This window comes from Pristiophorus japonicus, chromosome 7, assembly GCF_044704955.1.
Source record: "Pristiophorus japonicus isolate sPriJap1 chromosome 7, sPriJap1.hap1, whole genome shotgun sequence".
In the NCBI taxonomy this organism is placed as follows: domain Eukaryota; kingdom Metazoa; phylum Chordata; class Chondrichthyes; family Pristiophoridae; genus Pristiophorus; species Pristiophorus japonicus.
The window spans coordinates 127,943,691-127,956,738 of NC_091983.1; the positions used below are offsets into that span (position 1 = coordinate 127,943,691).

Here is a 13,048-nt window from a genome sequence, read left to right on the forward strand (position 1 = left end):
AGGCCCTGTACAACTGTAGCAACACCTCCCTGCCCCTGTACTCAAATCCCCTCGCTATGAAGGCCAACATGCCATTTGTTTTCTTAACCGCATGCTGTACCTGCATGCCAACCTTCAATGACTGATATACCATGACACCCAGGTCTCGTTGCACCTCCCCTTTTCCTAATCTGTCACCATTCAGATAATAGTCTGTCTCTCTGTTTTTACCACCAAAGTGGACAACCTCACATTTATCCACATTATACTTCATCTGCCATGCATTTGCCCACTCATCTAACCTATCCAAGTCGCTCTGCAGCCTCATAGCATCCTCCTCGCAGCTCACACTGCCACCCAACTTAGTGTCATCCGCAAATTTGGAGATACTACATTTAATCCCCTCGTCTAAATCATTAATATACAGTGTAAACAGCTGGGGCCCCAGCACAGAACCTTGCGGTACCCCACTAGTCACCGCCTGCCATTCTGAAAAGTACTCATTTACTCCTACTCTTTGCTTCCTGTCTGACAACCATTTCTCAATCCATGTCAGCACACTACCCCCAATCCCATGTGCTTTAACTTTGCACATTAATCTCTTGTGTGGAACCTTGTCGAAAGCCTTCTGAAAGTCCAAATATACCACATCAAATGGTTCTCCCTTGTCCACTCTACTGGAAACATCCTCAAAAAATTCCAGAAGATTTGTCAAACATGATTTCCCTTTCACAAATCCATGCTGACTTGGACCTATCGTGTCACCTCTTTCCAAATGCGCTGCTATGACATCCTTAATAATTGATTCCATCATCTTACCCACTACCGATGTCAGGCTGACCGGTCTATAATTCCCTGTTTTCTCTCTCCCTCCTTTTTTAAAAAGTGGGGTTACATTGGCTACCCTCCCCTCAATAGGAACTGATCCAGAGTCAATGGAATGTTGGAAAATGACTGTCAATGCATCCACTATTTCCAAGGCCAACTCCTTAAGTACTCTGGGATGCAGTCCATCAGGCCCTGGAGATTTATCGGCCTTCAATCCCATCAATTTCCCCAACACAATTTCCCGACTAATAAGGATTTCCCTCAGTTCCTCCTCCTTAGTAGACCCTCTGACCCTTCTTATATCCGGAATGTTGTTAATGTCCTCCTTAGTGAATACCGAACCAAAGTACTTGTTCAATTGGTCCGCCATTTCTTTGTTCCCCGTTATGACTTCCCCTGATTCTGACTGCAGGGGACCTACATTTGTCTTTACTAACCTTTTTCTCTTTACATATCTATAGAAACTTTTGCAATCCGTCTTAATGTTCCCTGCAAGCTTCCTCTCGTACTCTATTTTCCCTGCCCTAATCAAACCCTTCGTCCTCCTCTGCTGAGTTCTAAATTTCTCCCAGTCTCCGGTTTCGCTGCTATTTCTGGCCAATTTGTATGCCACTTCCTTGGCTTTAATACTATCCCTGATTTCCCTTGATAGCCACGGTTGAGCCACCTTCGCTTTTTTATTTTTATGCCAGACAGGAATGTACAATTGTTGTAGTTCATCCATGCGGTCTCTAAATATCTGCCATCCACAGTCAACCCCTTAAGTATAATTCGCCAATCAATCCTAGCCAATTCACGCCTCATACCTTCAAAGTTACCCTTCTTTAAGTTCTGGACCATGGTCTCTGAATTAACTGTTTCATTCTCCATCCTAATGCAGAATTCCACCATATTATGGTCACTCTTCCCCAAGGGGCCTCGCACAACGAGATTGCTAATTAATCCTCTCTCATTACACAACACCCAGTCTAAGATGGCCTCTCCCCTAGTTGGGTTCCTCGACATATTGGTCTAGAAAACCATCCCTTATGCACTCCAGGAAATCCTCTTCCACCGTATTGCTTCCAGTTTGGTTAGCCCAATCTATATGCATATTAAAGTCACCCATTATAACTGCTGCACCTTTATTGCGTGCACCCATAATTTCCTGTTTGATGCCCTCCCCAACATCACTACTACTGTTTGGAGGTCTGTACACAACTCCCACTAACGTTTTTTGCCCTTTGGTGTTCTGCAGCTCTACCCATATAGATTCCACATCATTCAAGCTAATGTCATTCCTAATTATTGTATTAATCTCCTATTTAACCAGCAATGCTACCCCACCTCCTTTTCCTTTTATTCTATCCTTCCTGAATGTTGAATACCCCTGGATGTTGAGTTCCCAGCCCTGATCATCCTGGAGCCACGTCTCCGTAATCCCAATCACATCATATTTGTTAACATCTATTTGCACAGTTAATTCATCCACCTTATTACGGATACTCCTTGCATTAAGACACAAAGCCTTCAGGCTTGTTTTTTTAACACCCTTTGTCCTTTTAGAATTTTGTTGTACAGTGGCCCTTTTTGTTCTTTGTCTTGCGTTTCTCTGCCCTCCACTTTTCCTCATCTCCTTTCTGTTTTTTGCTTTTATCTCCTTTTTGTTTCCCTCTGTCTCCCTCCATTGGTTCCCATCCCCCTGCCATATTAGTTTAACTCCTCCCCAACAGTACTAGCAAACAATCCCCCAAGGACATTGGTTCCAGTCCTGCCCAGGTGCAGACCGTCCGGTTTGTACTGGTCCCACCTCCCCCAGAACCGGTTCCAATGCCCCAGGAATTTGAATCCCTTCCTGCTGCACCACTGCTCAAGCCACGTATTCATCTGTGCTATCCTGCGATTCCTACTCTGACTAGCACGTGGTACTGGTAGCAATCCCGAGATTACTACTTTTGAGGTCCTACTTTTTAATTTACCTCCTAGCTCCTTAAATTCGTTTCGTAGGACCTCATCCCTTTTTTTACCTATGTCGTTGGTACCAATGTGCACCACGACAACTGGTTGTTCTCCCTCCCTTTTTGGAATGTCCTGCACCCGCTCCGAGACATCCTTGACCCTGTTCTTTCGCAGATTTTTTGTGTCCTCCTCACACATTGCTTTTCCTCCCATCTTTGTATCATCAGCAAACTTGGCTACGTTACACTCAGTCCCTTCTTCCAAGTCGTGAATATAGATTGTAAATAGTTGGATCCCTGCAGCACCCCACTAGTTACTGGTTGCCAACCAGAGAATGAATCATTTATCCCTGCTCTCTGTTTTCTGTTAGTTAACCAATCCTCTATCCATGCTAAAATATTACCCCCAACCCCGTGAACTTTTATCTTGTGCAGTAACCTTTTATGTGGCACCTTGTCAAATGCCTTCTGGAAGTCCAAATACACCACATCCACTGGTTTCCCTTTATCCACCCTGTTCGTTACATCCTCAAAGAATTCCAGCAAGTTTGTCAAACATGACTTGCCCTTCATAAATTCATGCTGACCGAATTTTGCTTTTCCAAATGTCCTGCTACTGCTTCTTTAATAATGGACTCCAACATTTTCCCAACCACAGATGTTAGGCTAACTGGCCTATAGTTTCCTGTTTTTTTCTGCCTCCTTTTTTAAATAGGGGCGTTACATTTACAGTTTTCCAATCTGCTGGCTCCGCCCCAGAATCCAGGGAATTTTGTTAAATTGCAACCAATGAATCCACTATCTCTGTCGTTACTTCTCTTAAGATTCTAGGATGGAAGTCATCAGGTCCAGGGGATTTTTCTGCCTTTAGTCCCATTATCTTACTGAGTACCACCTCCTTATTGATTGTGATTGTGTTAAGTTGCTCCCACTTCATAGCCCCTTGACTATCCACTATCGGAATATTGTTAGTGTCCTCTACCGTAAAGACTGATCCAAAATATTATTCTGTCATCTGCTTGTTTCCCTACCAGTGTGATGCTTTTTGTGTGAATCTCTATAATCTATGTGTTTACTGTATGCACAGACATGAATTACTTACACCTGTTATGATGATATTGTTCTGAACATATCAGCTTCATAATGGGATAATAAAAGCATGCATAATCACACATAATAATGATGGCATAATGGGAACAGAAAATTATGTTTATTTGTGAGCAAAATACTGCACTTACAAGACTGCACATATGGAGAAGACAATAAATGATTTTAATTATCCTAATCTGCTCATCCAGTGTTTGGTTCCTCAGTCATTCAATTCTCTTTTCTTTTATTGGCACAAAATATTCAGAATATAGCAACACCAAGACATTCAGCAATGAGAAAGAAAGGTGTCCATTTATACAGCACTTACCCACATCTCAGAAACATTTCAAAGTGCTTTGCGTGTAATTAATTACTTTCAAGTACAGTGACTTTATTATTATGACAAACATTGCAACCAGTTTATGCACAGCAAGAACCCACATGCTGCATTGGATGCGGGCAAAAATGGCTGAGCCCACAAGATACTGTGCTGTCAGCTCATGTAAATATTTCAGTGTTGCTCCTGGTACCCAACACATAAAATGCTGGGAATGCCATGTGGGTAGGGAGCTGGAGTGTCGGGCTCCAGGAGCAATGGGAGGGCTGCTGGCTGTTCATATAGTGATGCCTTTTTTTTAATGTAGTGGGACACAGAGTCCCTACTGAAGAATTGGCTGTTGGATGCCTGGAGAACTATATCGCACTAAGTAAGGGTGGCCCAATGCAAAGAAGAGGGCTAAACAGAAGCAACATTTTTAATTTTGTAGGTGGGCCTCCCCTTCAGTGCTCATTGGAAATGGAGGCTCTGTGACTGGAATGCCTTTAATATAAAGGATATCCCACAGAATTTCACAGATAAGTCTTTACATAGAATTACATAGGCCAGACTATACACCTGACTGACTCCCAATCTACCCTGGTGCATTCAGGATGAGAAGTCCATTCATTTCACTATCACCATCAATTTTACCATTCAAATTTACAAACTTCTCTATGCCACCATGTTAAATACAGATCATTCTCAGTTGTCACAGCTATTATGATGTAAATAACACCATCGCATCATATCACAGGAAGAGAGTTGAGACAAAGATTATTTTTGCAGCATGTCACAATGTCTTGTATACATTTGAGCCCATTACTGCAATATGCTGGATACTTGCCAAAACACTTGTTATTTGCCTTTGCTTGAATGAGCATTTGTAAATGGGCACAAAACTCATTAAGTTCCTATCTATCACCCTTTGCCCTTGAAAGAGAGTGCCAACATTTCATTGTTACATATTATTTAAATATAAGTAAAAGTGTATCAGTCATAAAAATGCACTACCAATGTAAAAAATCCTTTGCCCTTTTTAAGTGTGAAAATCCATACGATTTTATTCTTCAACCTAATTTGCTTGTCATTATGAAATAGTTTCTCAGCACTGATCGTGACTGCAGCTTTCAAATTGCAGACAGATTGTCATACAAGATCTGTACAAATTATTTTCTATATTTTTTTAATGGTGAACCCTATAAAAAAATAAATTACAGTTTGCCACCTCTTTTTAAGAATGTTCTTTTTTGCAATGTTGCCACATCTAACTAAGAATAAGATTCATCAGTTGCTATAAAGGGCAGACTTTTCTATTATTGCACCTTATTGGATTGCCTGGGTGCAGCGCAGAGTGGAAATTGGTTGGGGACAATCACAACCCATAATAAGCCCGCCTGATATTACAACCATTATTTGAGTGGCCTTCATTACTGACGTGAGATACTCCCAGCCGATTTTCCTCTGTGCATTCGACCAGGTGATCCAATTCGCCCAAGCACAACAGAAATATCTGCCCCATAATGTTCTGATTTTAGGGATTCGCCCAATTATTGCCACCTGAAAGATGAATTCAGAAGTTAGGGTTAAACATGATGAAACCTAGAAATATCAGCATCGGTACAGCACAGTTCTACCGTGATGCACACCTCCTGACCCTTCTGATCTCTCCCAACCTCCCCCCGTCCTCCCACGAGGCCTCCGATCTCCCCCACCTCTCGAGTCCTCCAGTCTCCCTCCCCCCACCTCCCGAGGCCTTCAATCTCCCTCCCAAGGCCTCCGATCCCCCACCCCCCTCCAGCTGACAACCTCCTCACTCTTTCCATTTGGTGCAGGAAGAACTTCATGTTCTCTCTTTACTAACTGGTAGAATTGACAAAAAGGCATCTTGAATTGCCCACATCACATACTGATTGGTGAGCAGAGCACCATGGGGGAGGAGATAGTGGTAATGCAGCTAAAGATACACATCAACTCTTTTCACCATTTTAAAAAACTGTCCTTGGCATGTGAGTGATCCTGGCAAGGCAGTATCGGCCTCCCATGGTTGCCCTCAGGGTATTAAGAGTCAACCACATAGTGTGGGACTGGAATCACATGTAAGCCAGACCAGATAGGGGTGGCAAGTTCCCTTCCCTGAAGCACATTAGTAAACCAACTCGGTTTTTAACACAAACTGGTTGCTTTCAGTATCATTCTTCTGGTTGTGGTTAGCCCACAAATTATCAGATTTATTGAACTAAATTTCATCCCTTCTCATGGGATTTCACAACCACTAGGTTGCTGATCCAGTATCATAGGCTCTGTACCATTATACTGTGTGACAACGGTTCTGAGCATTTATTATTTAACATACCCAAAGTTTTCTGATTATGATCATTCTGTTTAATGTTTGACCTGAAAAAGCAGATATTTATTTATATCTGAATTCACTCACCTTTTGAACCACATTTTTGGGGAACAAAACAGAGGATGCGAATTTATATAGCACTGTTCATGACTTCAGGCCATTCCAAAGCACTTTACAACCAATATTGTGCTTTTGAGGCAATTTTAATCCCAAAAAACAGGTGAGTTGGGGTTGGGTTAAAGAGTGAAAAAACTGAATCTCAACCCAACCCGCCTCCAATCTGCTCACTTCAGTTTTCACAGACTCGGAGCGGGGAGCAGGCAGCCAATCTGCTCCCAGGAGACCTGCCGCCTATTTTAATATTATACTGAGACTGGTGGTGCCTTATGGCAATCTACCATTTCAAATGTAACTCTGCCTGGCTGAGTTTCCCAGGCCTCGGGAAACCTGCCAGCTATAGGGAAGTGAAGACTGCTGGATCCAGGAGTTAAATAGCTTTATACATACCTGCTGGATACAGTGTGCCTGCCTCACCCACCCCCCCATGATCGGGCTTCCCTCCCGGGGCACACCTACCGACACTTCTGATCTCTCCCAACCTCCCCCCGTCCCCCCACGAGGCCTCCGACCTTTGCCCTCCCCTCCTCCACCCCGAGGCCTCCGATCTCACTCCCTCCCGAGGCCTCTGATCCCCCTCTCCGACCGCCAACCTCCACACTCTGGCCCCCCAATCCTCCTCCAGCCCCGAACCTCTGGCTCTGATCCTCCTCCGGCCCCCAACCATCCTCTCCCACCCCCCCAAAACTGATGCTCCTCCGGCACCAATCCTTCAGCCCCGATCTTCCTCCAACCTGTTCTATACAACAAAGTGAAGCAATGCCATCTGATGTTAAACATATGGATATCAATTGCAATATGCTATTTATAAATTAGTTCCATGACCATGAGGTGACTCTATTTATGGAAGAACATATGCTTTGTGACAACAAACCTAGTTTAATACCTAGTTCTTATAAGGTGTTGAATAGCATCACTTAATTTTTGGAGACTATCACCAAGACAGCAAATCCAGTCTGTGTTGTTATGTTGCAAAGTTATATCACATAGTCCTAAAATTAGACAGCAGTCCAGTTCCTGAAGATCATGGCCTAGAGATTGCTGGCACCATATTCTGTCGACATAAGTACTGCAGAGCGAAACTCCCTCCTGCCCCTGCTTAAAATTAGAGACCCTGTCCCAAATTCTGTAAACAGGGTTATTTGCATAGCCGTGGTGGGCCATCGGTATCTGCAAGGGCTCATCAGCAGTGGCCGCTGTTGTGTCCTTAGATGCTCTAACAATGACTCCACGAGGCAGTGTGTTGTACTTGAACTGTCGTGACCTTAGTCCTTTATTAGTTAACTCTAGAGTGAGGATCACACCTGGTGGCCTGCCTTTTATACTAGGCCAGGCACACTTGTACAGGTAACCTACGAGTCTTCCACTGCTGTGCAATCTGGTGGCACACCTTGATATAGTACCAATAGTCGCCATGTAAGATACATTGACTATGCTCTGGGCTTAGCTCTATATGGGTTCTGCCTGGTAGACCTCTAGCGGGACAGCTCAACCTTGGGTGGGTAGTTGGTGCAATAGCATGCTAGTGGTTGCTGTTTGTGTGTGTGTGTTCCTGACCACTTCATTCTCCCCCCCTCCCATGTTGGTGTGGCAGGGGCTCCTGGCATTTATGTACATACAAGTTCAGGTAAGTGGGTTTTGCATTTTTTTTTGTGTGTTTCTGTGGTGTGACAAGAGCGTTAGGTGCCTTGTCGATGCGGTGACCGGTGCATAAGGACAAGCTAGTTCTGGAGCTGCTGGGTGGTGTCCCTGCAGTCCAGTGGCGGTTCAGTGTCTGGTGCTGACAGTAGGAAGCCGGTTGGCTCGCGTAGCCTACTCTCAAGGCTGTTGCCGTGGTTCCTAGCGTCAGGCAGGTTCACAGATGTCTGTGACTCACCCCCGTCCTTTCTTTACGCCCTGGGTCCCAGCTGCTCCCTGAGGAGCTGTCGTCTAGCAGTGCACAGGGAACCGCTGACTCGCTGGCCTGAGCGTCGCTTTGTTTCCTGTGGGGAAACAGTGGCGGATGACCCTACATCTAGGGATGTGGCCTTAGTGCAGTCTGCTCCTTCAGGCTCATGGCAGTTGGTGCCATCGGTTGCCTGAGAGATGGAGCTGACCCAGGTCATGGTATCACTACCGGTGCCTTTGCCCTGCTGAGATCGCTTGCTTCGCAGCTTGTGGCCACACTTCGTGGTGCATGACTCTGGTCCCCGGGACGCAGGCTACTGCATTGGGTACTGCTTGCTGGACCTGTGTGCACCCGATGGGTGTCTGCCCATTGCATTGGCTGCGTGTAGTGGGAATCCTGCATCGCACAGCTTTTCCTTACTTATGATGGACACTCTAGGGGTCCGATCACGATCGCGGAACTTTTCCTCGTTGGTTGCATATGCACAGTTCAAATCACCAATTACACATTGTACATAAGCGACTTTTCCTAGCTGGTTGCATATATACAATTCCAATTATCAGTTACACATTTTACATGGTCAGTTACACACTTTACATAATCAGTTACACCTTTAGTCTTTAACTTACAATTCTTGTTACATTGCTTGGAACTGTCCCTTTAATTGTAATGGGTTGCAGGCCTCCTTGAAGAGAGCCTTGCTTGCTTTACCCCAATCCGCTTCTCCGCTTGGTGCCATATGTTGCTCCAGCAGCGCTGCACCTTATGGTCTGGCCGCGGACATCTTTGTCTTCAGAGCATCGCCTCGTGGTGCGGGCGCCAGCTTTTCTTCGTCCATGATGTCGACTGCGGCGATCCTCTTCTCCCCGGGTTCTGCCTCCGCAGTTGGGAAGTCACTGCTGTATCCAATTTTCTCCCTCCTGAGTCCTGCTACTGGAGCCTGGAAGGTGGGTTCAGGTCGTCTCAGCTGGATCATCTCTATGCATTCCTGCTGAGCAGTCTGTGTCTCGGGTGCCGTGCTGGTCAGTTCATCGGTGCTGGGTCCACCCTCAGGTGAGGGCTTGCTTTGCTTCTGTGCGTAGAGGGCTTCGATCGTTGGAGGGGTGAAATCTTCCCACTTCCACTGGATCTTCTCCATCCACCTTCTGTCGAGCAGCGTTGGTCCATCACCTGCAACAATCCACAGAGGTAACTTGCGCACCGCACCATCATGGAGTACCTTTACATTCACACTACCAGCGACTGGAGTGATTTCATAGGTATAGGTGCGCAGCTTTGCCTGAACCGGGGCCATCTCGGGTCGTTCAGCCGGATTGTCCCATAGCCTCTCAAAGGCTTCTTGATTCATCACTGACTGGCTCGCCACCCTGTCCACTTCCATGAAGACTTGACTTCCCTCTATCTCAACTTCCATCTTCAGCGGGGAGCACTCGGTGGTGCAGGTAAACATGCTATGTACCTCCCCGTGGGACTGGGCTGCCTCTCTGTCTAACAATTCATAATCCACGCTGGATTCATGGCCATTTGCAGTCTCCTCATCGACACAGTGAGTCCTATTTCTCTTACACATTCACTGGAGATGGTCCTTTGTGTCGCAGCCTTGCAAACATAGTCTTTAAAAGGTGAGCCCTGTGATTCCCTCCGCAACGCCAGCGTGGTGCTACTCGATTAGCCCCCTTCGGCGGACTCTGAGTTAAGGGACTCGGGGGCCTGTTCTCGCTTTCCTGAGAGGATTCACGTTCTACAATCCAGCTCCTGAACGGCGTCACTCTGTGCACAGTACCTGCCGGATTTGAGTCCTGAGGGTGAGACATCTGCCTAGAGCCACAGGTCGAGGTCATGAATGACTGGCTCACAAAGATGGCCTTCTGCAGTGTGACTGCGGTATCTGCCGACAGTAGCTTATGAAGAAGGCCCTCATGGCCAATTCCAATGACAAAAATGTCCCGCAGCGCTTCGATAAGGTGGGTGCTGAACTTGCACGATGCCACTCCTGAGGTCTGCGGCGTACTTCGCGACTTCCTGGCCTTCGGGCCGTCGGTGGGTATAGAACCGGTGTCTGGCTGTGAGGATGCTCTTCTTGGGCTTGAATTGCTCCTGGATCAGGGTTATGAGCTCCTTGTACGACTTGGTCGTTGTCTTCGCTGGTGCCAGCAAGTCCCTGGCGAGACCATAGATGTTTAGCCCACAACTGGTTAGCAGGATAGTGCGGCGCTTATCAGCTAGTGTGGACGGGTCATCTCCTGCCAGGTCATTTGCTATGAAAAAGTGTTCTAGCCTCTCCACAAAGGCGTCCCAATCATCACCATCGGCGAACTGCTGCAACATACCAAGGGTAGCCACTTCCGCATGAAAGTTCGTATTCTCATCGCCAGTTGTTGTGTCCTTAGATGCTCTAACAATGACTCCACGAGGCAGTGTGTTGTACTTGAACTGTAGTGACCTTAGTCCTTTATTAGTTAACTCCAGAGTGAGGATCACACCTGGTGGCCTGCCTTTTATACTAGGCCAGGCAGATCTGTACAGGTAACCTACAAGTCTCCCACTGCTGTGCTCTCTGGTGGCACACCTTGATATAGTACCAACAGTGGCCATGTAAGATACATGACAGCTGCCCCAACCCAATCCAATTTGCTCTTGTAAGGCTCAAATGGGTCAAATCATTTTTTTCTTTTGATTCTTTGGCTCCCACTGGAGACACTCTGATGAGAGAAAATAATCAATCCTCTCCAGGGTCAATTATTTTACTCTAGCCTGGACCTTTAGAAGGCCGCAAAGAGACTTACACTAAGTCTCCACTGGTGTGAATTCCACCGGGGTATTTCAAGGCCACAACATAGAAACAGAAATTTACAGCGCAGAAGGAGACCATTTTGGCCCATCGTGTCCACTCCAGCCATATGGCCTTCGATCAGCAGCCCTGAAGGTTACATATAAACCAATGAACAATGAACAATGGCAGACAGGTAAAGAGCATCCGGCCCAACCAGTCCGCCCCACACAACTGCGATACCGCATGCATCGCAACATTTTGCAATCCACCCACCCAGAGCCATGCGATCTCCTGGGAGAGGCAAAAAAACAGATAAAAACCCAGGCCAATTGGGGAAAAAAATCTGGGAAAATTCCTCTCCGACCCATCCAGGTGATTGAAACTAGTCCAGGAGATCACTCTGGCCATATTAGATTCCCTGATGTACTTACGATCGTGTCTGTGCCAGCCAACGAGGTTATCCAGTCTAACCCCACTTACCAGCTCTAGGTCCGTAACCCTGCAGGTTACAGCACTTCAAGTGCACATCCAAGCACCTTTTAAATGTGGTGAGGGTTTCTGCCACCACCACCCTTCCAGGCAGCGAGTGCCAGACCCCCACAACCCTCTGCATGAAGAAGCTTCCCCTCAAATCCCCTCTAAACCTTCCACCAACCACCTTAAACCTAAGCCCCCTCATAATTGACTCCTCCACCAATAGAAAAAGGCCCTTGCTATCCACTATATCCAGGCCCCTCAAAATTTTATACACCTCAATGAGGTCTCCCCTCAGCCTCCACTGCTCCAAAGAGAACAAACCCAACTTATCCAATCTGACCTCAGAACTAAGATCCTCCATTCCAGGCAGCATCCTCGTAAATCTTCTCTGCACCCTCTCTAGTGCAATCACGTCCTTCCTATAATAACCCGACCAGAACTACATGCAGTACTCCAGCTGTGGCCTAACCAGTATATTATACAATTTAAGCATAACCTGTGCCAGGCCGTGTGCGTTCCAAGAGAGGCCTTGGATGGTGGGGGGGGGAAACATTTAAAAAAAACCACAAAAACATTCCCAAAACATTGCTCACGCCACCACAACGCAAATCACTAAAAACAATTACAAGAACAAATACTCATACTTACCTTAACATCACTTTACCTTCATCACCGCCGCCGGCATGGTTGGACTGGTCTGGTTTCCCAGGTGGTCATTGCGAAGCGCGATTCCAGGCTTATGGGTCAAGTTCGAATCAAAACTCGGATGGTGTCACAATGAGAGGTATTGCACACCCGGCACAGCTCTTCCCAGCGGCCGCCGCAAAACCCGACCCGAAGCTCGCGACAGGACGCAGGAAACCTCGCTGCCCAATTTCATGCCACTCTGGGGCGAAACCCAGAGCACAAAGGACTGGAAAATCCAGCCCCATGATTCTATCTTTCTTAGTGGCTACTCAAGTCGTAAGCTATATGACATGATGTACCTCAAATTGCAAAAGGCATCAGATAAAGTTGCTATTAATTAAACTCAAAACTTTGGGGATTCAGCATAAACCATAGAGATGGAAACAAAGCCAACTGAAAGGAAGAAAGCAACAGTACTCATTAGAGGAAATATGTTAGAGTGGGGAGATCAGATCCCTGAGGGTAGGGAACAGCCTCACAGCTCTTCTTTGCACTGCCTTCCACACTTGAATGTCTCTCTAGTTTCTTGACAACCAGAACTGGATGCAGAATTCAGGTTATGGTCTGACCAGAGCACTATAAAGTTGGATGTTACTTCCTTATTGTT

General features: G+C 46.3%; 1 protein-coding gene across 3 annotated transcripts in view; it reads left to right on the forward strand.

Annotated features, from left to right (window-relative positions):
- The window catches only part of cep85l (centrosomal protein 85, like), a 437,369-nt gene that overhangs the window by 352,252 nt on the left and 72,069 nt on the right, over nt 1-13,048 (forward strand). The gene's annotated exons all lie outside the window — the stretch shown is intronic.